The sequence below is a fragment of the Taeniopygia guttata genome, chromosome 2 (genome assembly GCF_048771995.1).
Source record: "Taeniopygia guttata chromosome 2, bTaeGut7.mat, whole genome shotgun sequence".
NCBI classification, from domain to species: domain Eukaryota; kingdom Metazoa; phylum Chordata; class Aves; order Passeriformes; family Estrildidae; genus Taeniopygia; species Taeniopygia guttata.
The window spans coordinates 110,574,847-110,598,296 of record NC_133026.1 but is presented as its reverse complement, the minus strand read 5'-3'; positions in this window follow the sequence as shown (position 1 = coordinate 110,598,296).

Here is a 23,450-nt window from a genome sequence, read left to right as displayed (position 1 = left end):
TGTTCAGGCATTTATGTGTGGCATAATTAAAAACATCCAGCTGTAATTTAATAGTTCCCACCAAGCACAGACATAAAGTCTAGCAATTTTTTCCCTCTGCATATTTAACCCTTAGAGACAGAAGGAAGAGGAGGCAGGGGGCAGGGGGAGGGAGCAGGAAGCTGGAGAGAAAGGTCTTTTGAACATATTTTTTTCCCCTTCCTTTGTGTTATTATAGTTTGCTTTTTACCTCCTCTGATCTTTTGCTTCTACAAAGAGAAAGCAACTGTCTTCTGGATGTTGTAGAAACAGGATTCACATTCTTAGAGCATTTCTGTATTTCAACAGCAGTACGACTGGGTACAGGATCCTCAGTTTCCAGAGGATAACATCTGTAGCTGGATGCACTGATTCACGGTCTGTGAATATGCCAGATTTTTCAGGCTTAAAAATCAACTACTAAAAAGACAAATTTCACCACCATTACTCACACTGAGTACAGTCTTTCTATTCAGAGCGGCCCTTCTAAATCAAAGGCAGCAGTGACAGGACTAAGTACAGTGTTAGGACAGGAAGGGTAAGCCAGCATTTGCAGCACTAGCTAAGCATCTGGGACACCAGGGCGGGTTCAGTCCCTGCTCTGCCACGTCGCTCATTTTCAGAAAGACATCTCTAGGGGCATTTTTAAAAACTGTTCAGCTACCTGAGTAAGGGCCCACCTGTACCACTTGAAACCTGAATGTTTTAAAGTTTTTCACTTCTCCCCATGGCAATTCCCTGTAGGCAAATTTGGAATAGTTTCCTCCATCCAAAAGTATGTTGCAAAGAGAAATGTATTCAAGATTGGGATGTGCTGAAATCCCACAGCAAGGAAGAAAGCTAATAAAGAGGAGATAATCTGCTTGGCCCTCTATTTCTAAATGCATTCAGGCAACTGTCCATTACACTGACTCAGCTGAACAGCAGGACTTTACTACAGCAAGGATCACAGAATTCCACCCTTATTCTGGAAGAATGAAAATTGAATTAAATGCTCTGCATAAGTTCATAGTCATGGCCAACTGTGTCCTAATTTTCCAACAGTGCATATAACAATTGGCCTAGGACCTTAAATCTATCCATTTTCAGAGGCAGAAGACTACCTTTGCATATAAAAAAGCTATAGGATTTCTATTGCTCGCTGTTCAGCTCTACCCTTTAAACATGTACCTGCCCTACAGAAGATATGTGCAAAAATACAGAGAGAGGAAATGGAAAGAACTTCCAGAGAAGTGCTGTAAAGTAGAGAAAACTGAGAAAGAAGCCTCTTCTGTCCATATTATTTTGAATTTTAAGTTCATTCATACCTCTCTTCAGCTTTTTTCTGTCACATCCAGGTCAGTATCTACTGGCATGACAGAATATGTCAACAAAGCAAAAAAGCATTCTTGTCATCCTGAGGCATAAGAGAAAGCATCCAGCATATCCATAGAGGATTATGGAAGCCAGCCATGCTGTGAACTTGTCTCAGCTCAATCAGAAACATAACCTTGACAAGCCTCATACAAAACTGCACATAAGTAATCAAGAAGCCTGGTGATGCTTACAGAATGGTTCCTAATCAACATATAGAGAAAAGATCTGTGAAAGACAGCTTTTTAAAATATGTAAAAAAATATAATCATCTCATGTCTCCTTCGTATTATATGCCTTGCAATAAAAGATAATGCTCTGAACTATTTGCTCAGATGTACGAGCAGGACCACTGTCAGTATCTGCGTTGTCCTACTGTAGGTGCAGCCAGCTAACCTCAGCCATAGGGATTACCTAGGGCTGCAGCAACAGCTCTGCAGTTGTGAAATGCAGGATCCCAGGACCATAGAGTAATTCAGGCTGGAAGGGGCATCAGAAGGTACAATCAGATGCTGTGAGGTAAGTCACTTGGGCATACCTGCTTTGTCCATCAGAGCACCCAAAGCACTCACAGCTCTGACCACCCTGGATTTGGCTTTTGTACAGCATGGTGTAATGCCAAGACAAGAAAAATTTTCACTCAGATCTGGTAGCAAGAAAGCTTCCAGTCCCAGCACATCCCTGAGAAATCCTGGATTCTTCTTAGGAGGATCAGTTAATCTGGTTCACTGTGGCAGTGATGGAAATGCATTGCTCCTGAATACTGAGTCGTTATTGCTGTCTCTGTACCCGCAGTGCCCATATCCCCTTACCTCTCAGCATTTTCCCTTCCCAACAATAAAGTATTCCAGACTGCTCCAAGAACTAAATTTAACCTTTTGACAGCCCTCCAAAGAGACAACTCCTGTAGGTGCCTAAGATAGATAGATGTGTGGGAGTCGGTTAGGTAAATAAGTTCCAAATGAAATCCCACAAACTGTGGCTCAGGACTACTGAAGCATTGTTTTTGATTGCCACTTTATTACCTCCTTTATTGCCTCTCAAATAGATTGCAGAGAGCATGGCATGCCAAGAGAGAAGAATGAGCCTCCCTGTCCTAGTAAAATCGTGGGTTTCTTCCAACTAGAAATCCTAACCCAGATCTCTTTTTACATAAATAAAAGTCAGAGCAGGTCTTGCACTGTAGCAATTTCTTACAATGTCATTTTAAAAGTGCTCTGCTGCAAACTTCCCTGCAAATGAAAACAATCCGTCTTCCCAAGGCATACTGCAGAGTGTGTGATTTTTCAGGCAAGGTGGGAGTGGGTGATGTTGAAATGAAGATGGAACGGGGTGACACAGTACACCAGGACTTAATGAGATCTGTTTTCTGCATACTGACCCTTTCTAACGAGAAAAAAGCTCCGCTGTGTCTTAAACATCATGAAATCACAGACAAAAACAACTAGCTGGCGATGGCTGCCAACAGCACTTCTGTTCTGTCTCTGTACCTTGACACTTAGCAGTGAGCACTGGGCTTCAGTAACACTTGTAACAGGGACTAACGACGTGGAGCACCCAGGCAGCTCAGCAGCCAATCTGCCAACCTGCTGCTTTTGGTGTTCTGCTGTAAAGGTAAGTCCCAAGTACACAATGTAGGACAATAATGTTTTATGTTCCAAGATATTGCTGTCATAAAGTTTCCCAGGTAAAAAGTACTTGAAGGACACTAAAAGTGGGGAGACAGTCTTCATGCTTGCCTGAGTCAGAGGTTCTAGTAAGTCCTAGTGAATAGAAAAAATATTTGTCCTGGTTTTAATAATACAGACAAGCTGGAAAGGTTCTACCTTTGCACCATAGCTCTTCTGCTTTACCCCTCACCCACCTTCACCATCCACCATCATTTTAATGCAATATATTGAATCTATATATAGTACTATAAAGGTGCCAAGAATGTCACAAATAAAAGAAAATTATAAAAAACACACCAAACCCAGCAATCATATCTGTTCTATACATCTTATGTCACCTCCATATCACTATGATGAGAAGCATTTCTATCATACAAGCTAAACCAGTGAGTCCTAATGACATCAGTGTCAGGGTTTCACCATATAACTCAGCCAGAATCCCAGAAATCTCCACCACCACCAAAACACAATCACTGGAAATCAAGGACTCATTTAAATCTTGTTGCACTATGGTTACTGTGGGACTTAATTATAGCCAAGCACTCTGCAACTACTCCTAGGAAAGAGCATAGTGGCATCTTTAATGTCAGCACAGAGCAGATGGGTGTTGGGCCCTGCAAGGTTGACTGAGCGCATCGTAAGGCTGTGAGACGTGACATGAAGCTTCCTGGCACAGTGGGGGCAGAAAGGATGACAGTGAGTTGTGAGGAGATGAATTCAGAATACAGCCCTCTGGTACTGCAAACCTGCAGGTACAACCATAATTCACACTCGTCTGGAAGGCCCTTTCCCTTTGTCGAACTGGTAACAACATAAATAGGACTCAGGATACAAGGCTTCAAAGAATGAACCATTGTTTTTCTTAAGGCCATGTTAAAAAAAACACTATATAATAATCCCCCTAAGTTTTTCTTCTGCACTTTGCATGCTAGTCAGAATGCACTTTCCTGGGAAATGCATTATAATAACAGGCAATGTTTAGCATCACATTTGAAGTGATCACATCCCAGTGATTAAAATCCAGGCAACGGAAATAAACACATCAGCAGGACATGCTGCACAGTACTGAATTGGGACTTCTTTGTTTTACGACTTTCTTGAGCGTTAGATACTTTGTGAGAAAAACATTGTTCAAACTTAACCATCTGTATTTGATTTCTTTTGACTGCATTACAATCATCAGTAAACATTTTTAGCCTAGAATCAGAAAACCTGCTTGTACTTGTGGAAGAATAATTGTGACAGTAAAAGGTGTCTTTGTAGCAATAGAATTGTTTTATTTCTTTTTCAAGTGAATTTATTAGAAATTTGTTGTTTTTAAATGGGGCTAGTTCGTGTTAAAGTGATATAGTCCATTATGTTAAGCTGACAGAGAAACAATTTCCCTGTAAACAGGGAAATTGTTTCTACATATCAGTATCCCACTTCAAAGTGAGAGGAAAGTTTTAAATTATTGCAATTTTAAAAGCTAAAGACCTAGAGCAAAGAAATAAACCCTGGAGTTCAAGGTCAGTATCTTGCTTTGACAATTTCAAAACATATATTTTAAATATGTTATTAGGTTTAATTTTCAAAACAAAAAGTATTTTTAAATAAGAAAGCCATTCAGTTAGAAACTATCAAAACATTTTGATGGTTCCAAAATTTTATTTCCACAGGAGTTTTCAAGTTAAGATATTTGTGAAAGCCAACTCTTTCCCACAGTCTCAGTTTCTGTGAATCAGCATGTTCTGTCTCAGAAGACTCTATTACCAGCATGACACAAAGGCTCCCACCTCACAAGACCTCTTCTCCAAGAGCCTGTTACTCTCCACCCTCATGGGAGCTGTCACTGCAGCAAGAGCACTGGGTTTGGCTTCTACCCCTTGCTGAGAGACATCCTGCTGCCAGCTGTGGTTCTCATGTCTCTGCTGAAGTCTGCTCTCTCTCCAGCCAAATGCCAGAAGAGCACAGGGTAAGAGGAACAGTGCACCTGCAAGCATCTCCTCATACCTACCTCTTGGGTATAGCTTCAGATCCTTGGAAGCTCACTTGGAGAAGATGAGCATGAAGAGGAAGAAGATGGCCACCTCACCCACAGCTCCTTGAATTCTCACAACTCCCTGTACAGAAGTACAACACTAGCCATCAGGACACAGGGTGGTATCAGAATCATATTTTAATCATCCATGTTGAAAAGCGGTGAAATAGTCTCACTCATCATTTGTTCTGCCTCACTGGGAAATGCAGCTCTGGCTTCCAACTCATCCTCTGGACCACTCTGGCCAAGCCCATGGTCACAGAATGTCTGTTACCCCAGACACATCACCTCAAGGCTCCCCAACCTCAGCCTCAGCACTGACCCCCTCAGCAGTCCAGCTTACAGCACCCCAGGGATCCTCTCCTTCTCCCAGTTCCCTGTTCTTCATACCAGAGTTAGCAGCTGCTGTCATTGCTGTTGAGTTCTACTCATGGAAATCCTGGCCCAGGAACAGAGGCTGGAAAAAACTGCCTTGATCCAGAGTTAGACTTTCTGCTCCACTCATTAAGAGGTACTCGGGTGCTGAACTAGCTGGTTGGAGGTGCCAGGTTAACTGGTTGAGGTGAGAAGAGGCATGCAATAGATACAGGCAGTTCCATACCCAAATAACATAAAATCAAAGCTTGGTTTCTAAACAGTATGCAGAAAGACTGCCCACACCATCTCACGCTTCCTACCTCTAGTACTGTCAGCATCAGGGGCTTTCTGTGCCTCTTGGATGATTAAAGCTATGCAACCTTTGGCCTCATGCCTTATAACTCCACCCAAGGCATGCTGTAATTCCCTAGAAATGCACTGTTTGTAATGTTTTATTATTTAATTACACTCTGGCTTTATTTGATTTGAGGCAAGTCTGTTTCTTCACTAGCTACATGTGAATTTTAAGCCCTTGAAGGCAAGACTGCAAGCAGATGCACTGCCAACCTTGCTGATACCAGAACTGCTGTGCTCAGCACCTGTCCTCTTCTATTTGCCTTGCTCATGCTCCCACTAGGAGAAGCATGGCCCTCCCAGCTAGCACAGTGCCAGCAGCGAAAGTCTACATTGTTTGTATCTCAGAGCGGACAACATCCTCATGACACATTGTACATCCCCAGACTCCCAGTTATGAGTTATCCTTTACAACACCCATGAATTTTGTGCTTTCTAGAACTATACAGTTCTTAGGATGAAGGAAAAGCAAAGCACCTTTATGTAGCTTCATTTCTCAAGGTTTGGCCTAGCTTAGCACATGCAAAAATCTGTGGCAGTACTAGACAGGCTGACAAGCTATGCAGTACAACAATAATTATTTCCATATCATGAATGACAAGGTCATTATTCACATGAATTCCCATGGAAGTTAGTTGAGCAAAAGTTTGGAGAATTCCCCCCAACATATGAAAATCCCATAATGGTATTTGCAGTAAATTGCAAAATATAATTAAAGTTGGCTGGTATGCTCTAGAATCCCTCTCATTCTCAATAGCCTCACTGATTTTATTCCTCTCATTTTTTCCTCTATTTTAAACACGTGCTAGAAATATAAGTCCTACCTAGCTAAGAAATCCTTTCAAATAGGAAACTGCATATTTAGAAATGTGTAAGGAAGAAGGAATAACAAGCACTCTCTGTAAACATCCCTTACCTCCTTTCATTTTGCCCTTTCAGACAAAGGGAATTTGCCATTTGGAGCCAGTGAAGTCTTTTTGTTGCCTGTTTCTGAGACCCAGTTGATCAGTATTTCCCAAAACACAGCAGTGCTGTTTCAGAGTTGCATGTTAGGCCTCTAGAGTTCAACAATAACAGAATTCTTTTTGTTTTGGCAGAGCTTGCCTCAGCTTGGAAACTTTCTGCCTGAGTTTGATGCCAGTCAAACTGAGCAGTCAATATGGCCATCCAAAAAAGTAATGCTAAGTAAATAGAGTTACTGCAACTTCTGCTAAGGCAACAGACATCATAATGTGTTCCCAAATTTTTTGTAGTCCAGGGTTAACAAACAAGAGATACAGATTTCATTATTTCTATATGTATATGTGTGTATATATATATATATGTATATATATATATATATATATTTAGTTTAACGGATGGATACTCCTAAATTTGTGTAACAGTCAGATCTGAAGCACAGGGAAGGCCAATTTTCCTTATCATTTCTGCCAGAGCTGGTCAACTCCATGATAACACTGATGACGTGGTTATAGTAATCTAATCCTTCTGGCTAACTCAAATCCCTCAAGTTTGAAACCACTCAATATTGTCCAGGATACATTTGTGAATCTGTAGAAGGAGATGCTGAAACAATAGTTGACACTGTCTCTCCTATGTTAACTCAAAGGACTGCCCCAGGATGGGAAAATATCCATGTTCTTAACTATTTATTGCACATGAAGTAGGGGGAGACATGAACATTCTTCAAATCCCCAAAAGCATGGGAATGAGAAAAGAAAGCTAGCTATTGATAAAATCCTGGCTAATATGCATTACATTTGCATGGCTGTGTCTCTCTACCCTCATAAGAAAACCTTACTGCTGTTCTTAGCTTGCATCTTTATCCTTCATCCTTAATAAAAATTAACATTGAAAATCACTGTCTTTAAATTAATGATTTGCACATGAAGTGTCATTTGCCACAAATCAATTTCTAGAGTTAGCTTGTAACCTGTAACACAAATAATTTTTAAACATTACACCATACCATTACGTGTCAAAAAAGACATGGACGTTTTCCTGTTTGGTGGATCACAGACAATTTTAGGTGCTGAGAGATGCTGAAATGGCTTTGTAAGGATTATGGGCTTCTCACTAGACTATTTTCCCAAAAATGTGATGTTTCTTGGTAGTTATGGTATGTCACATCAATAACAATTCTTTTTAAGTAAGAGGCTGTGAATCCCACAGGTGCAAGGGCTTGGAGAAGCCCAACTTGCAATGTGACCTCAAAGAACTTCATTTTTGAGGGGGGAAGTTTCATTTAGATATTTTGACACTTCTGTCATTCTTTGGGTCTGCTGTTTTTAAATTGTATTGGCTTACTGTGAAAACAGTCAATACATAACCATAAAGTAACCCTTAGTACACATCTATTTACTTGCCTTGTTACAAAGAAGAATAAATCTACCCTTCATTTAAGCAAAGTCAGGGATGTTTTATGTTTATTTGTCTGTCCCCTTTCTATCCATTCCTAAAATTTACTTAGCTTTTTGACTGCCTGTGAGCTGCAGATTGCATAGACTTGAAATAGTCTGCAGCTATTTCAAGGTGACTTCCCTGAACAGCAACAGCTTACAGTGCTACAGTCTAGCACTGCATAACATACACTCACAGCTGGCTTTCCACCCTGAGTGGATTATTTTGCATTTATTAACACAGAATTTCATCTGCCACTTTATAGTTCAGTCTTTAAGTGTTATGAGCTTTTTTCTGCTGACCTGTAAAGGACCTTCTTCTTGAATAAGCCTACCTTGTCCTTCATCCTCTCATAAATACAGCAATAGGCCCATGTATGCAGACTAAACTAGTAAGACTTTAGCGGAAAAACCAACAAAAAATGTAACTCTGCAAAGTTACATTTTTACTTCTCACATCATTCTGAGAAGGGAACTTTCCCACTTACTGAACAACATCATAATTTCATAAGAGGGATGGTGATGACTTTGGAGCATGTTTCTTGGAGCAGCACACAGCATCCAACCAGTCTACGTTAACTCCTTCCAAAAAAATGGTAGAACAGCGAGGCAGTGCTACAAAACCACAATGTAAATTTTTCATAATGCATAGCCCTGTGCCTTCTCACCTAATCTTTATTACTTAGCTTCTAAAAGTCTGCCTACCACAAAGCCAGACTCTAGATTGGCAGCACAACGGCCACTTTCCACCCTCAAACAACTAGGATGCAAATTCCAGTTAACAATCTGGCAATTTCATATTTGTATCATTTAAACTAGTCAATAAGCAGTGCTTTTCTTAAAATTATGCTATACTTAGCCTAAAACTATTTTGCCTCAATTTGAATATATTTTCTTTCCTCCCCTCCTGAAAAATGTTACAATAGCTGTAAGCTCCTCCATAATGAGTATCAGTACACTGCTATCACACTGTTATCATATTCTATAGATTTAGAAGTAGAGTTTCAACTTCTAATGTGTTTGAGATAGAAAAGTGAATTTATTTACTTTTCTATCTTTCATAATTTTCTTCAAAATTTTTTTGGTGTTCCTTCCTATGTTTTGGCATGTATCTTGTAAAAGTTAATTCTCCTTTTTATGTTCCTTATTTGTAATGACTTCCACATATTCAGTTATGTCTTTTTATTTCCTTTATTATTTTTAGGTCTGTTTGAAAGCTAATTTTGCTAGAAAAAAAGCACATTACCTCTCAAAAAGACCCTAGGATCATGCTAGGTCCTTCTCAGCTGGAAGGGAAGCAAAATCCCACTCTAACATCATTGGCATAATCTGGAAGATCCCTTATTCCTGCTTCCTGAACTGACAGCAGGAGGAAAGAAAGGGTGAACTCTTTGGTTTCTTAACTGTAAGGCCTGAGGTCAGGACCTAGACAATTTAAAGAAATGACAGGGAAGGAGCTTTCCTCTCCGACACTACTATCTAAGCTAAGTCTTTCAACAGTGCTAACTAGCACATCTTAACAATTAGACATCATTATTATATTTTTCCTGAAGACAATCTACTCATTAGTTAAGAATTAAATATGGCAAAAAACCCATAGAGTTTAAGCATTTATTATTCTTGTCAAGTTGCAACCCATATTTGGCCTACTTGATAAAAAAGCCAGAAGGTATTAGTTCTTTAAAAAGAAAAAAACTTCCCTTTTTCCTTACTGCTTTCCTGTGGTACAACCTAGAAATTCAACAGAAATCCCCATCTCCATTTGGACCAACCTCCTGATCACACAGACTGTAACTTCTGGTTGATTTGTAGTTCATATCTTTTAGGTATCTTGTTTATAGACAGTCTATACACCTTAGCAATTTTCCACTAACTACTTACCCTTGCATAACTTATTTTTCAGTTTATTCCCAGGTGAAACCTGATTAGCTTTAATGTCCAATATTTAGATTTTGTAAAATCACTTTAGCAAAGAGCCCTAAACTATCACCTATTTTTCCTCAGATAAATTTTTAAAAATTGAAATCAAGTCATTTTTAGTATTTCATTTTTTTCTGCACAGACTGAATTATGATGGTCTCCTACTGCAGCATTGAGGAAAAGAAGTGAGAAGCTAAAAGAAACCAGACCAGAATCAAAGTGGGAGTGAAGATGAACACTGATGATTCCACTGTTGATTTCCTCTTGCTTCCCTGAAGCAACTACTGTTCCAGTGTCCCACGACACTGTGAGATGTGGAACACAACCAAACCCTCCAGCTGCTTCACTAAGTCCTTTAGGTATCAAAGCCAAAAACAACATCATGGGTGTGTCAACTTCATTAGCAATGATTAGAACAATCACACAATTTAAGCATTTTGTATGGCTCAGCAAAGGACTCTTCAATGACTTAAATCCAAATCAAAAACATCTTGTTTTACTGTTAACTGTTTGGCTATTATTAATTGCTTCTGTGATTATACCAGTGAATGTAGGATTTAAAAAATACAAACAGGATAAGACCTGTTCTTTACAGTGAAACACAATTTTAGCAAAACACCTGCAAAACAAAAATGCTTCTTCATTCATGGAAACTAGTAATGAACCTGGCGACTCAACAGAGCAGATTGTGGAAACAAAAGCAAACACAGGATTTCATTTCCCCCAACCCTACAGCATATGCATTATGGGTACATGTGCAAAGAACATCTCCATATTACATCATTTGAATAAAGAAGGCACCTTTCACCTGCTGAAGCAGCACAAAAGAAAAAAAAAAAAAAACAACAAAAAACAATAGCGGACTTGTTTGACTTCGTCCCAAATTACCTTGCTATGCCTCCTTATTAGGCCTCTCCTAGGAGGGCATGGACTTTGCAGTCTCCCTTTATTGCTCATCATGCACGTAGTTTAATGAGACAACATTCTTCAGTAACAGAGCAGACTCAAAGAGTGGTTCTGGACATTCTGATTGGTGATAAAGATTTTGATATACAATTTCACATTGTACTTGGACAAAGAAGCAAAGTAATTTCAGCTTCAGTTCTCTAAAAGACATCATGAACTCAACATTATGGCAAAACCCAAGAGGTGATTCCAGGAGATCACCTGTTGAAATCCTGAAGGCTTTTCTCCAAAGTAAGGTCTAAATAGGAACTGCAAGATTGACCCAAAGTGTGTGGGGGAAAAAAAAAAAGCCAAACAAAAACCAAACTAAGAAGAACTGATGACTATAAAAGCTGCAGATTTGGGAGGAAAAAGTAAAATAAGGTGGGAGAAAGTGTTGCGTATATAAGCAAAATGACAGAAATGTACCACAATAAACAAAATAACATTACACATGTTCCCAGTAGCAAGTGTGTCTCCTCTATCAGCCATGCTACAGCAACCAACAAAACAAAGCAGATAAAATATCCTATAAGATCTGCACTGATTTATTTCTTTGATTTGTTGTTTTCTATAAAATAGGCATCCACAAATAAACCCAAATCAAGTCTGTTATTTCTCTTCAGCAGCAGGAGGGCAGAGTGTAGGATTGGGAACTTTTCAGATGTTATTTTCCTGCAATGCCGGTGGTCTTAGGTTCCTGGCCTTTTTAAACTCTTTGCGCAAGCCAGACCAGCAAAACAGAGACTGGGAAGAATTAACACCATTACAATAGCAAGAGTCTAGAGCATTATTAGCTACACTTCAAGAAATGGATCATATTTCCAAGCTACACTGACATATAAGAATATTTCAAGGCAATGTGTAGAATCAGTTTAAATAAAAATCACCAGTCACCTTAAAGCATGATGGTGTTTTTAAAAACTATAAACTCAGTTTAAAAAAAAAACACATAACATCAAATTTTGCTAAATAAAAAAAAAGCATGACATAACCAAGGCTTCTGAAACCACTTTTTAAGAACAACATCTAATTTACAGAGCATAGAGATAATACGTTTATCTGTTAATTATCTGCTCATGAAAGCTTAATTCTGATTGATTTCTGCATATACAATTCTCAACAACAACAGTGGAGAGCTGTGACAATATTGAGAGGACATTAGTGTAAATAAAATGTTAATACAAATGTTTGTTTTTCTAATAATTTCCGCTGTTGAGAAACTAAGTTTTACAAAATTCTTTAATTGACTATACTCTTTCTTGGATATATGGTAGATTTTAATGACTGCAAAAACATAAAACTAAGGAAATTAAATTCTTGAGCATAAACTATGTGTGCCAAGGTTGTAAGAATGATATAAAAGATAAGCAGTGTAAACCAATGCTTTACAATTCCACCATAACTTCAGGGCTGTCATTTGCTTTCTAAGTACATACCTCTTTCTAACAATACACGCAACTTGTGCTGAAGCAGCACTGCTTATCTTGTTATGTGCACTCTGCAACTCTAAAACTGTCATTTTATCCTGATTAAAATGCAACATAAGAAAACTTATTTTCACACTCTGCACTCCAAGACCTAAAATGATGTGCACTGAAACAAGGACATGCCTTATTACTTCTCCATGCACGGATGTCGTCGAGAAAAGATGAAAAAATATTGAAATGACATCACAGATTCTTGGAATCTTAAACTGTAGTTTCCTTCTCTGAATTGAATAGGTTTATGTTTTAGGCAGATGGTATTATGGCTTTCTATTTCACTTCATGAAAACTGTATGTTCCACCAGATCTTCAGGTCTTAGGCAAAGATTTGATAAAATGTCAGTGATTTAATTTTTTTTAATTATTCACAAGTATTTTAATGGAATTTCATACAGGTGATTGCTGTTAGAAAATAATCATCCAACATTTCTCTAATTTAAGATGTAGTTCAAAATTAAAACACCATTTCACTAACAATAACCATCATTTACCTCATGATCATATTTTCAAAGGCTATTTAGAGCATATGGCCCAAACAGATTTGATTTGGTTCCCCCACCTTGTTCAGAGAGTATCAGTAACTGATTCACTTTAGGGGTTATTTCACTCAGAAATGTAAGGCTCAGCAAGCCTTCTCAGTATTTTTCTGCTATCCTTATCCTACATAAACATCTTAATCATGATATATTACTACTAAAAGCTAGATGATACTGAATTATTTCCTGCCCAACATGCAGAAAACTAGATGATAGACTAATAGTTAAGGCATTCATAAGTCCTCTCTAAATCAATGCCTGTTTTAAACACAGATTTCCACAGTCAAACTGGAGATCATTTTTTATGTCTGTGGAAAGCTTCTGTCCATCCACTGTAGGGAGAGTCCAGACAAGTGAGATAAAATAGTGAACTCCCCTGTGGAAGCTGAGAGAATAAAAACTGTGTTTTGCCATATCAGCCAGAAAACATTGCTGAATCTGGATCTGTGTATGCTACTTTCTCCAAATAAGGTAGTTTCCTCAAAAGGGAGGTTAAAGCAGCAAATGCAGGAAGTTGATACAGGAATCAGAATCCTGTGGTCTTCTCTTACATCATCAGTCCCAGAAAAAGGGCTTCACAACTGTCCTGTCAGGAATATGAAGGAACTCTATCTGTACAGTCACTAGAGGTGAGACTAGCCACAGAAATGTCAGCATAATAAAACAGATTCAGCGGAAAGTTTTATTTCCATCATTTTCCTCAAAACATCTGTGCTTTTTGGAAGTTTCTTGGGTTTTGCTTCTTTTAAACACAAATTCTCTGATAATAAGAAACCATTGAATTCAGACAACTTCTAATATGCAATTTTAGTGACCACCTACCTGCATCTAAGCAGGTGTTATCATAGAATATCCTGAGTTGGAAAAGAAGCACAAGGATCATGGAAGTCCAACTCCTGCCCTTGAACAGGACAAGCCCAAGACTTAGATCATGTGCCTGAGAGCATTGTCCAAACACTTATTGAACTTTGTCAGGCTTGCTGCTGAGACCACTTCCCTGAGGAGCCTGTTCCAGTGCCCAGCCACCCTCTGGGTGAAGACCCTTTTCCTGACAGCCAACCTACCTGCCCCTGACTCAGCTTCCGGCCATGTTCTCAAGTCCTGTCACTGGTCATGAGAGTCAAGAGATCGGCACCTGCCCATCTGCTTCCTCTCATGAGGAAGTTTCAGACTGCAGTGATGTCTCCCCTCCTCTTCTCCAGGCTAAGCAAACCGAGTGACCTCAGATGCTCCTGTATGGCTTCCCCTCCAGACCCCTCACTATCTTCACAGACCTTGACTGATGTCTCCAATAGCTTTAAATTGTTTTTACACTGTGACACCTAAAACTGACCCCAGAACTCAAAGTGAGGCCACCCCAGGGCAGAGCAGAGCAGGACAATCCCCTCCCTTGCCTGGCTGGCCATGCTGAGCCTGATGCCCCCAGGACAGGGTTGGCCCTCCTGGCTGCCAGGACACTGCTGGCTCACATTCAACTTTCCACCAACCAGGACCCCCAAGTCCCTTTCTACGGTGCTGCCCTCCAGCATCTCATTCTCCAGTCTGGGTGTGCATCCAGGATTGCCTTCTCCCAGGTGCACAATCTGACACTTGTCTTTGTTAAATTTCACATAGTTGCTGATAATCTACTAATTTAGATACATATAAATAATGTTACTCTTATCTTGTTCTCATTTCTTGGTCAGATGACTAATAACAGACTTCAGTCCCACAAGGGATGGAACAGCCTTTGAGTTTTTCCTTCAGTGTTTATAGCACAGAAGATTCACTAGAAATGACAATCAAAGTTTCATTTAAATCATCCTCCATATTTCTGAGACACCTCAAGGGGGGAACAATAAAAATATTGAAATTCAGCATGAGACATATGACATGATTTCTTGCTCACATGGAAAGGTTCACTAGCTCTCTGAAAAAAAGTTCATTTGTCATAGGTCCTAAGCAGCAGCAGAACCACCACAAAGCACACCAAAGTTCTGACAAAGTCTTTGAAGAAGACATGAAAGCAAGAATCTCCCTGTTCTGCTTTTCACAGTCAAACTTTCTCCTCACTCTTCTGGATACCCAGAATTGTTCTTTTCTGCATTACAACTGGTGAGACAGAGCAGATCTCCCCGAGCTGCCCTGCTCACTGCAGCTGGGGAGCAGCCCCGTGACTCCATGGTGGGCTGGTGGAGGGCTCACCCAGGGACCAAGGTCTCCCGGCTGCTGGCCCCTGCCAGTTCAGACGGGCTGCTAAGGCCAGCAGGGCAGACCACACAGGCTGCCGCAAGCACTGCCACAGAAAACATCACCACTCTTGCAACACACAAGATTCCCATGCCTGGGGAGTTGCTGGTGTAAATAGGCAGTTGCTTTTCATCCCTGGACCCTACCTCAGCACAACATTTATTATACATAAAAAAAGGCGCACTTAAATTCACTGCTATGCTGCAAATCAACACATTAAAGATTTGCTCAATCAAAGATTTACTTAGAAGTAAAGTTTCAAGCTGTTTGATTTTTTTTTTTTTTCTGGAAAGATTAAAACTCAGCAAACAGTGAAAACACCACAGGGGAAAAAAAATCCATACAACTACAACCAGAATCTTGCAGCAATTATTTCAATACTGATCAAAATACTTCACTGGATACTGGGAACTGAGGTGAATATGCAGTTGTATGCAATTGGTCCCATAACCTTGTCCATCTAAATCAAGCTATAATTTGTGAAAGATTTGGCCTTTAGGATAAATATCCTAAAAAGCTCTGACTATTTTGCAGTCTCAGAATTAATTAGCTCTTCATCTGCCCCAAGTACTCCTTGAACAGCTTGGGTGAGCTGAAGGCATGCCTCTTGTTTGTTTTATATTCTGAGCAATTATAAAAGGAGACAAAAATCAAAGTACTGATGTTACTTAGCACTTTATCATTTTAGTTATCAGAGACTTGAAAGTATCTTATATTTGCTATGTGAACTCTTTCATTCTTATATATTTGTATTATCATACACCACACATCATTTAATGCCTACAACTGCGTATGGAATCCACAAATATCATAAACCATCACTCTTTGTCTGCAAACTGCTGTGTGCCAACTACAGTGTACAAGATAATGAAACACTTCACATATTATTGGCAAAGTATATGAGCTGTTAAATATGGGACCTCACAGTCTTACAGCCAAACACCTGGCAAAGTTGAAATGAATTCCACAGGTTTGGTAAAAGCTCAGGGTTTTTGTCACTTATTCTGTGTCTACTCCCAGGAATTCTGGTTGTATAAAACTCAAATATTTATGGTTCAGTGCCTGGGGAGGAGCATCTTTCCCATAAGCCTCCCCAAGTAAAAAGCAGTCCAAAAAGCATTGCTTAACATTCTGCCAAAATAAGCGTTCCTTGGAGGCTGAAAAGGTTTGGCAAGAATGGCGTCCCACAACCAGCATTTTCTCTACTGTTTTTGTCCAGTCACTGAACTCAGCTTTGATCAGGAGAAGATGAAAAAGGTCTTTGTAAACTCCTTCTGTTCAAGGCAAGACAAGAAGCTCTGTCATATTTTAACCTGCTCATTCCTTCCTTTTTCAATCTGAGAAGTTCAGACAGTCTGGATGACTCACAGAAGTTAACAATGGGTATTCAGCCAAATAAATCCCAAATTTCATGTCCTGAAGCCTAACCATCTGTATGAGGATGTCTTCAATGAGGCTGTTTCTCTAACTTCAGAATGAGCATTCCTAGGCTCCTTCATATACATGGGCAATCTGATTTGCAGGATCAAGTGTTTTGAAATTCTCATTTAACTTCAGAATGCCTGGTGAGTGCTAAATGCATACCTCACATTTGCGAAAAGCACTCTTTTTCCAAACCAAACACTTCCAAGTCTATAGTAATTTAATTGCACAGGTATTCTCTGTCACACCCTACGGTCACCTTTGAAAGCAACACACATGTCCATGATGCTAGAATAACATTCTCAGAGATCTCAGCTCACTTGCCACTACAGTTGCTTTTACTGCCATCTTGAAAATCCCCTTTTTGTAGTTTGATGGTTTTCAGACATAACTTTGAACACAAAATGCATCCTGTCAAAACTAGTATCACAAAGTCTCTAAGAGATGGGACTCTACTGGTCAAGAGATGCATAGAAGAGCTGAGTGAATCCATAGTGATCCAATGGACTCAATGCTCCTGTCTAACCTATTTGAGCTCTGTAGGAGAATGACATCCAGCATATTCTTGGGGATTATTTAGAGGCCTGCTAAGCGACTGAAAACATATAGCTCAGAAGGATCTAGTAAAAAAACAGGTAAGTCAAGGAAGGATAAAAGCATTCACAACCTCTTGAATCTAGAACACTGGTTAAGTCATGGGATAACCCAAGTCATTCCCATCTGACAGCTGTTCAGTAGTCCGCACAAAATGAACACAGTGGCTTCAGTCAGTTGGCAGACAGATGTTTACAGTGTAGCTGGAACTATGTGGCAAGCTCAGCAGAGTAGCCAAGCAGTTTTGCTAGGTTTAACACACCAGCAATAACGGAAGAAAGCATCCAAGTCCAACACTGTTCACCCTGACTTGCTGTTCATGGGGTCAGTCTAGGTTGCAGACAAGAAGCTGTGCAGGAAGTGCTTGTGCTTGCTATCAGCTCTGATTGCAAATACAGCAGTTCAGACAATACTGCATTCCATGCAGATGCTAAATTAGCAATTGTAAGCAATTTTTAAGTAATACAAACCTCTCTCATAAAAAATCCCCAACAACTACATGTGACAGTTGTTTACATTCCTTTAGCCTCAAAACAATTTTGTATTTCAAACTAGTTTTGAAATATGAATAATCCCAAAATCTCAGTGGCCTTGGCCTCTTTGAGAGCCAGTCTGGAAGTGTGGTCTAACTGCTCTCGACTTTTTCCCCAATGAATGCACACAGTTAGCAGCTGTTAAAGCACAGGGCTGTGTTCTTCAGACAGTTTCGCTCCCAAAAACCATGCAATCAATGTACTAGTTCTTTTAAGAAGAGTGCTCAATGAGAGAAAACCAAAACACACAAGGTTCAAAAGGGCAACACAGTCAATTGCTACTGAAATTCAACATCCAAGTTACTTGCTGTTTGGTTTTGGTTTGTCTTGAAGAAAAATCATTAGAGATCATCACCTGTAATGAACAGAGTGCATTGGGTTTCAGTGCTGGCACTTATCCCTCTGTCACTATAAGATAACCCCAGTGCCGGTGGCTCTGCTCTCCCTGAAGAAGCTTGCTGAATCCTGGCCAGTGCCAGAGTCCTGAGTGCTTGAATTTAGTGGCCTCACCCAGTGTCACTAGCAGCCACCCCCAACCTGCCTGTAGCCCAGTAGAACCATTTCACCAAGACCATGAGAGGTCTGGTGCATCTCTCTTATGAGGAGAGCTGTGGGACCTGGTCTGTTCAGTCCAGAGAAGAGTGAGAGGGGATGAAAAGGCAGGTGAGAGGCAGATGAAAAGAGGATGGGGCCAGATTCTTTTTGGTGGTGCGCAGTTGACAGGATGAGGAACAATGACCATAAACTGCAACAGAGTGTTTGGGCATTGGAATAGACTCCTCAGGGAAGTGGTCACGGTACCAGCCTGACAGAGCTCAAGAAGCAATTGGACAACACTTTTAGGCACATGGTGTAACTCTTGAGGACGGTGCTGCGCAGGGACTGGGACTGGAATGGATGGTCCTTGTGGGTCCCTTCCAACCTAGCATATTCTGTGGTTCTGTGAACTTCTTCACATTTAGGGCAGCAGAGCACTGGAACAGACTGCCCAGGGAAGTCACTGAGTCTCCTTCTCTGAACACATTCAAAACTCCCCCGGACGCTTTCCTGTGTCACCTGCTCTACAGGACGCTCCTTGGCAGGGGGGTTTCGACTGGATGCCCTCCAGAGGCTCCTTCCAACCATGACAATTCCGAGCTTCTGTGAGTGGAGCTGGACACGGAGCCTCCTGCGGAAAGCGGCGGGGGGGGGTCGCGCCCCGGGAAGGCGACACGGCGGCGGCCGGGCGCGGGCGGCGGGGAGGGCGCTCCGCGGGCGGCCGCGCAGGGCGGGCGCGGGGCGGCAGCCGCGGCCGCCAAGGCGTTGGGCAGGGCGGCATCTGGCGGCCGCCGCCGGCGCTGCCGCTGCCGCCTCCGCCGGAGGGGCCCGCCCGGCGCCGCCGCGGGCGGCCGGCGGCAGCTCCGACCCGGCGGGGGCCGCGGCCCAGGCGCCGGGAGGCGGCGGGCGGCGTCTGCCGGAGCGGGGGGCGGGAGCAGGTGGCGCCTTCCCGCCCCGGCGGCGCGGTTCGCTCGGGGGTCTCCGCCAGCCCCGGCTGCCGTCAGGCTGCTCTGGGCCGTAACTCGGTACAAAGCGTAACCCCGTTCTGTCAATTTACGGCGGCGAGTTAAGAGGTGCGAGCGCGGCGCGTTCCGGCTGAGGTGCCTGTTCCCAGCTGCGATCTGACTGACCGGCGGCCTCAGCCCTGCTGCTGCCTGCCCGCCTGGACACAGAATCGCAGTCACAGACTGGATCAACTCGGAAGGGACCAGATCTGGTCCAAACTGCCTGCTCACGCAGGGTCTTCCTAGAACACATGGTGCAGAATTACATCCAGATGGTTCTGGAATATTTCCAGTGAGGCAGACTCCACAGCCTCTCTGGGAAATCTGTTCCAGTGCTTGGTCACTGTACAGTAAAGTTCTTCCTCACCTTCATGTGGAACTTCCTGTACCTCAGTTTCTGCCCTCTGCCTCTTGTCCTATTGCCTGGCACCACCAAGAAGAGCGTGGCTCCATCTTCTTAGTCCCCCTCTTTAGATGCATACAGATAATGACGAAGGAATTCACCCTACATACCCTTCTAATGAGTGCCCCTGCAACCACCATATACTGCCACTGGCCCCCTACCAGATAGTACTTCTGCTTCTGGTAAGCCAATTGAGTGTTACAGAGTAATGTGTATTTATCAGGAAAATACAGCTGTGCCATTTAGCAGCTGTGCAGAAGACACCTCTGGGTCACCAGCCATACAGTGACTTTGACAAGAAGCAAGGTGGGTGCATAACAGGGCTCGCAGCACCAGGACAGAGAGCCAAGTCAGGCAGGAGGTATGGAATATCTGCCACTGCGGAGATGGACAGCTACAGAGCACAGACAGCCACCCATGCTAGGGATCAGAGCAGATTGGGGAGCTGAAATCCACGCTCTTAAGGAGAAACTGCACGTAACACTTGACAACATCAAATGGTCATGACCCAAGTTTGAAATCTCTTCTGAAGGAACAGCATCTATACAAATCCAATTCCCACTCTGAGCACACCAGGGCAGTGGTTCAAGGATGACTCGGAGGGAAGGCTGCCATTTCCTGACTCACCATCCCCATTTCCTGTAGCCTGGCCTTTCAAGTCCCCATCCCGTTACCAGCTCCTGAAGTGAACCCTCTTATCGTGTGAAGTGCGATGAAGTCACATCCCCCCCCCAGACTGTGTCTATACATACTCTCCCTCCTCCATGTTTTTGTCTGGAAATTTGTTGCTCATACTGTTAATAAGAACATTTTTCTCACTGAGATCCAAGTAAAATTATTCATAAAATGAATCAGGTTTGCCAGTAACTGCATGGAGTGTGAGACGTGATTAAATGATTTTGTACTTACTGATGCACTGATTCTGTAAAAAGCCTTCCTACTGGGCTTTATTCATAAAAAGTTGAAAAGTCACCTGGTAGTGCTCCTCCTGTCAAAAATAGAAGTAGAATGGAGACAGGTATTCAGTAAAGAAACCTCCCACTAACAACAGCAGACTTGAGATAGGGATGATACTCCCCAAAGTATTCCTCACTATCTCAGTGATATGGTACATTCTTTATCTGCCTCCTCCCCAAAAAAAACACAGAAGGACAGACCTAAACAAGAGCATACATTGTGAGATTTCACTGTGAGAGGTCACAATCTTATAGCTATAATCTCAACCAATTAGTTGTGTCTGTTTTGGCCTGTTCAGGCAAACCAAATTAACAACTTCAAACAGGATTTTGCAAAATGCCAGGCCTAATCTTAAAATATATAAATCACGTGGGAAAACTGCACTTAGACCCTGATGTGCTCTGTTTATTTCTGCAGAGACCTTTTATGCAGCTCTATTCAGATTCATTCACATTTACAAAACTAATAAAAAAGGTGATATTCACTGGGGTACGTCTCACCCTCAACAAACTGTGAGCTTGCCTTGAGTAGCATTAGCAAGATGTATTCTGAGCCCAGTGAGTGAGAAAGAAATGCAACCCCTCTGACCATGCCTGCAGTGCCAGGCAATGGCAATTCAGAGTCCTCTATTTTAAAAAGAAAAACAGGAGCACTCAAAGCTTTGTGCTAGTCTGGAAAAATTACCTTGGAACAAGGGAAAACAAGGGGAGATAAAAAGTGATTCATTTTCTATGCCAATATCTTGGCCATGAAGTAAAGCAAGCAAAATTTCCTGAATTTCTGCAAATAAATGTATTTGTATGCAAAGCAGTCAGTAGCAAGAGTGAAGAAATAATGCCAACAGAAAGGGGAAGGGGAAGGGGAAGGGGAAAGGGGAAGGGGAAGGGGAAAGGGGAAGGGGGAAGGGGGAAGGGGGAGGGGGAAGGGGGAAGGGGGAAGGGGGAAGGGGGAAGGGGGAAGGGGGAAGGGGGAAGGGGAAGGGGAAGGGGAAGGGGAAGGGAAGGGAAGGGAAGGGAAGGGAAGGGAAGGGAAGGGAAGGGAAGGGAAGGGAAGGGAAGGGAAGGGAAGGGAAGGGAAGGGAAGGGAAGGGAAGGGAAGGGAAGGGAAGGGAAGGGAAGGGAAGGGAAGGGAAGGGAAGGGAAGGGAAGGGAAGGGAAGGGAAGGGAAGGGAAGGGAAGGGAAGGGAAGGGAAGGGAAGGGAAGGGAAGGGAGCAGAAATATGGAGAGAAAATAGTGAAATTCATTGTAGAAAAATGCTGTTAGTACAACTGCATTGCAACTAATACACAACTAATAGGAAATAAAAGAGTACTCTATGAGAGAGAAAGTGCAAATGCTCAGAATACTGAAGAGCCACAAATGAACTATGAACCTATGGGACATTAAAGGCATCTGGCCTGCAGTACTCAAGAATAGTTTTAGTAGGCTGGTCCATGCACCTATCTTAGCAATATCCCAAATCCATGCCATAGGAAACTTTAGTGACCACCAATCCTACACAATAATTTGGACTCATAGGAAGGAAATGCAGACATAGGGGCTAAAAGGGCACTGCAGATTGCCTTGATGTGGCCTCCCCCTAGCCAGTAGGTTGCATTGCAGAGAAAGGGTTTTACCAAATGCAGATGGAGCCACAGGTCTGCTCCCTCTTGAGCTGCTTTGTAAACTCTTCTGACTTGTAATGCTGCAGTCACCCAACTGGAGATCTCCCTAGTGGTGCTTGCAGCTTATTTTCCATGCCACACACTGGATGGATCCCATTTTCAACATTTACTGTGGATCTTTTCTTTATTTTCTTTGGTCTTCCGTCTCTTTTGCCACCAACATGCAAACAATTTAAGAAGAATTCTTTTTGACTGAGGGAAGCAACATAAAAAAAACAGGGAATAATAGATACAAAATGAGCTTCTGTGCTGAGAAGGGTTCCATGTTGGGCAGACATAATAAAAGCAGCAAGCAAATACAAAATCAATTAACCCATACGAAAAAAATTACCAGGGACTACATGGGAAACAAGTTGCAGAGGTACAAAGCTCAGTCTGTCCTAAGAAAGCCAGAAAGGCTGTTGACAAGTAAGTTTATCATTCTGGGTGCTGCCAACCTCCTATTACAGCATCCAGCAGCCATCTGCCCACCCAAGTCCTACTGTCAAAGGAACTGTATGTTCTTGCTGACAAATGTAAAGAATTGTGGAAAAATACGTCGAAACCCCAAAGCCTCACACACATCACCTTACAGGTTTTAACTGTTATAAAACCACCCTGAGTAATTTCCAAAATCACAGCCAGACCCTAGTGACTAACTTTTCATAACAATGTTGTGGATATTTCTGTTAACATGTTGAGTGTATAATTCTTAATTTCTTCATTTGAAGCAACTCTGTGCTAATAGACATTGTGTTCCTTTCAGGAGACAGCAGACAACAATGTGGCTGTACTCAGGGGGCATCTTTGGGAAGGAGGAGGAAATTGTGCTTTTCCAAGAGCAGTTGAACAATTTCATGGGGAAAAGATTTCTAGAGTGAAGAACAAATCTTGACAGAGTGGTGAAACACACAAGGAGTGGAGCCTTCAGCAGAAGCAGAAAGGAGAGCTCTGAGAAACAGAAAAGACATCATAAGCAAGGGTCCAAGTTGATGTAAATATTTCTCTCAGGATCCTGAGAGGGGATTGTGAAGACTTCCTATCAGTGCAGGAAAACTGTGGGCTGAGA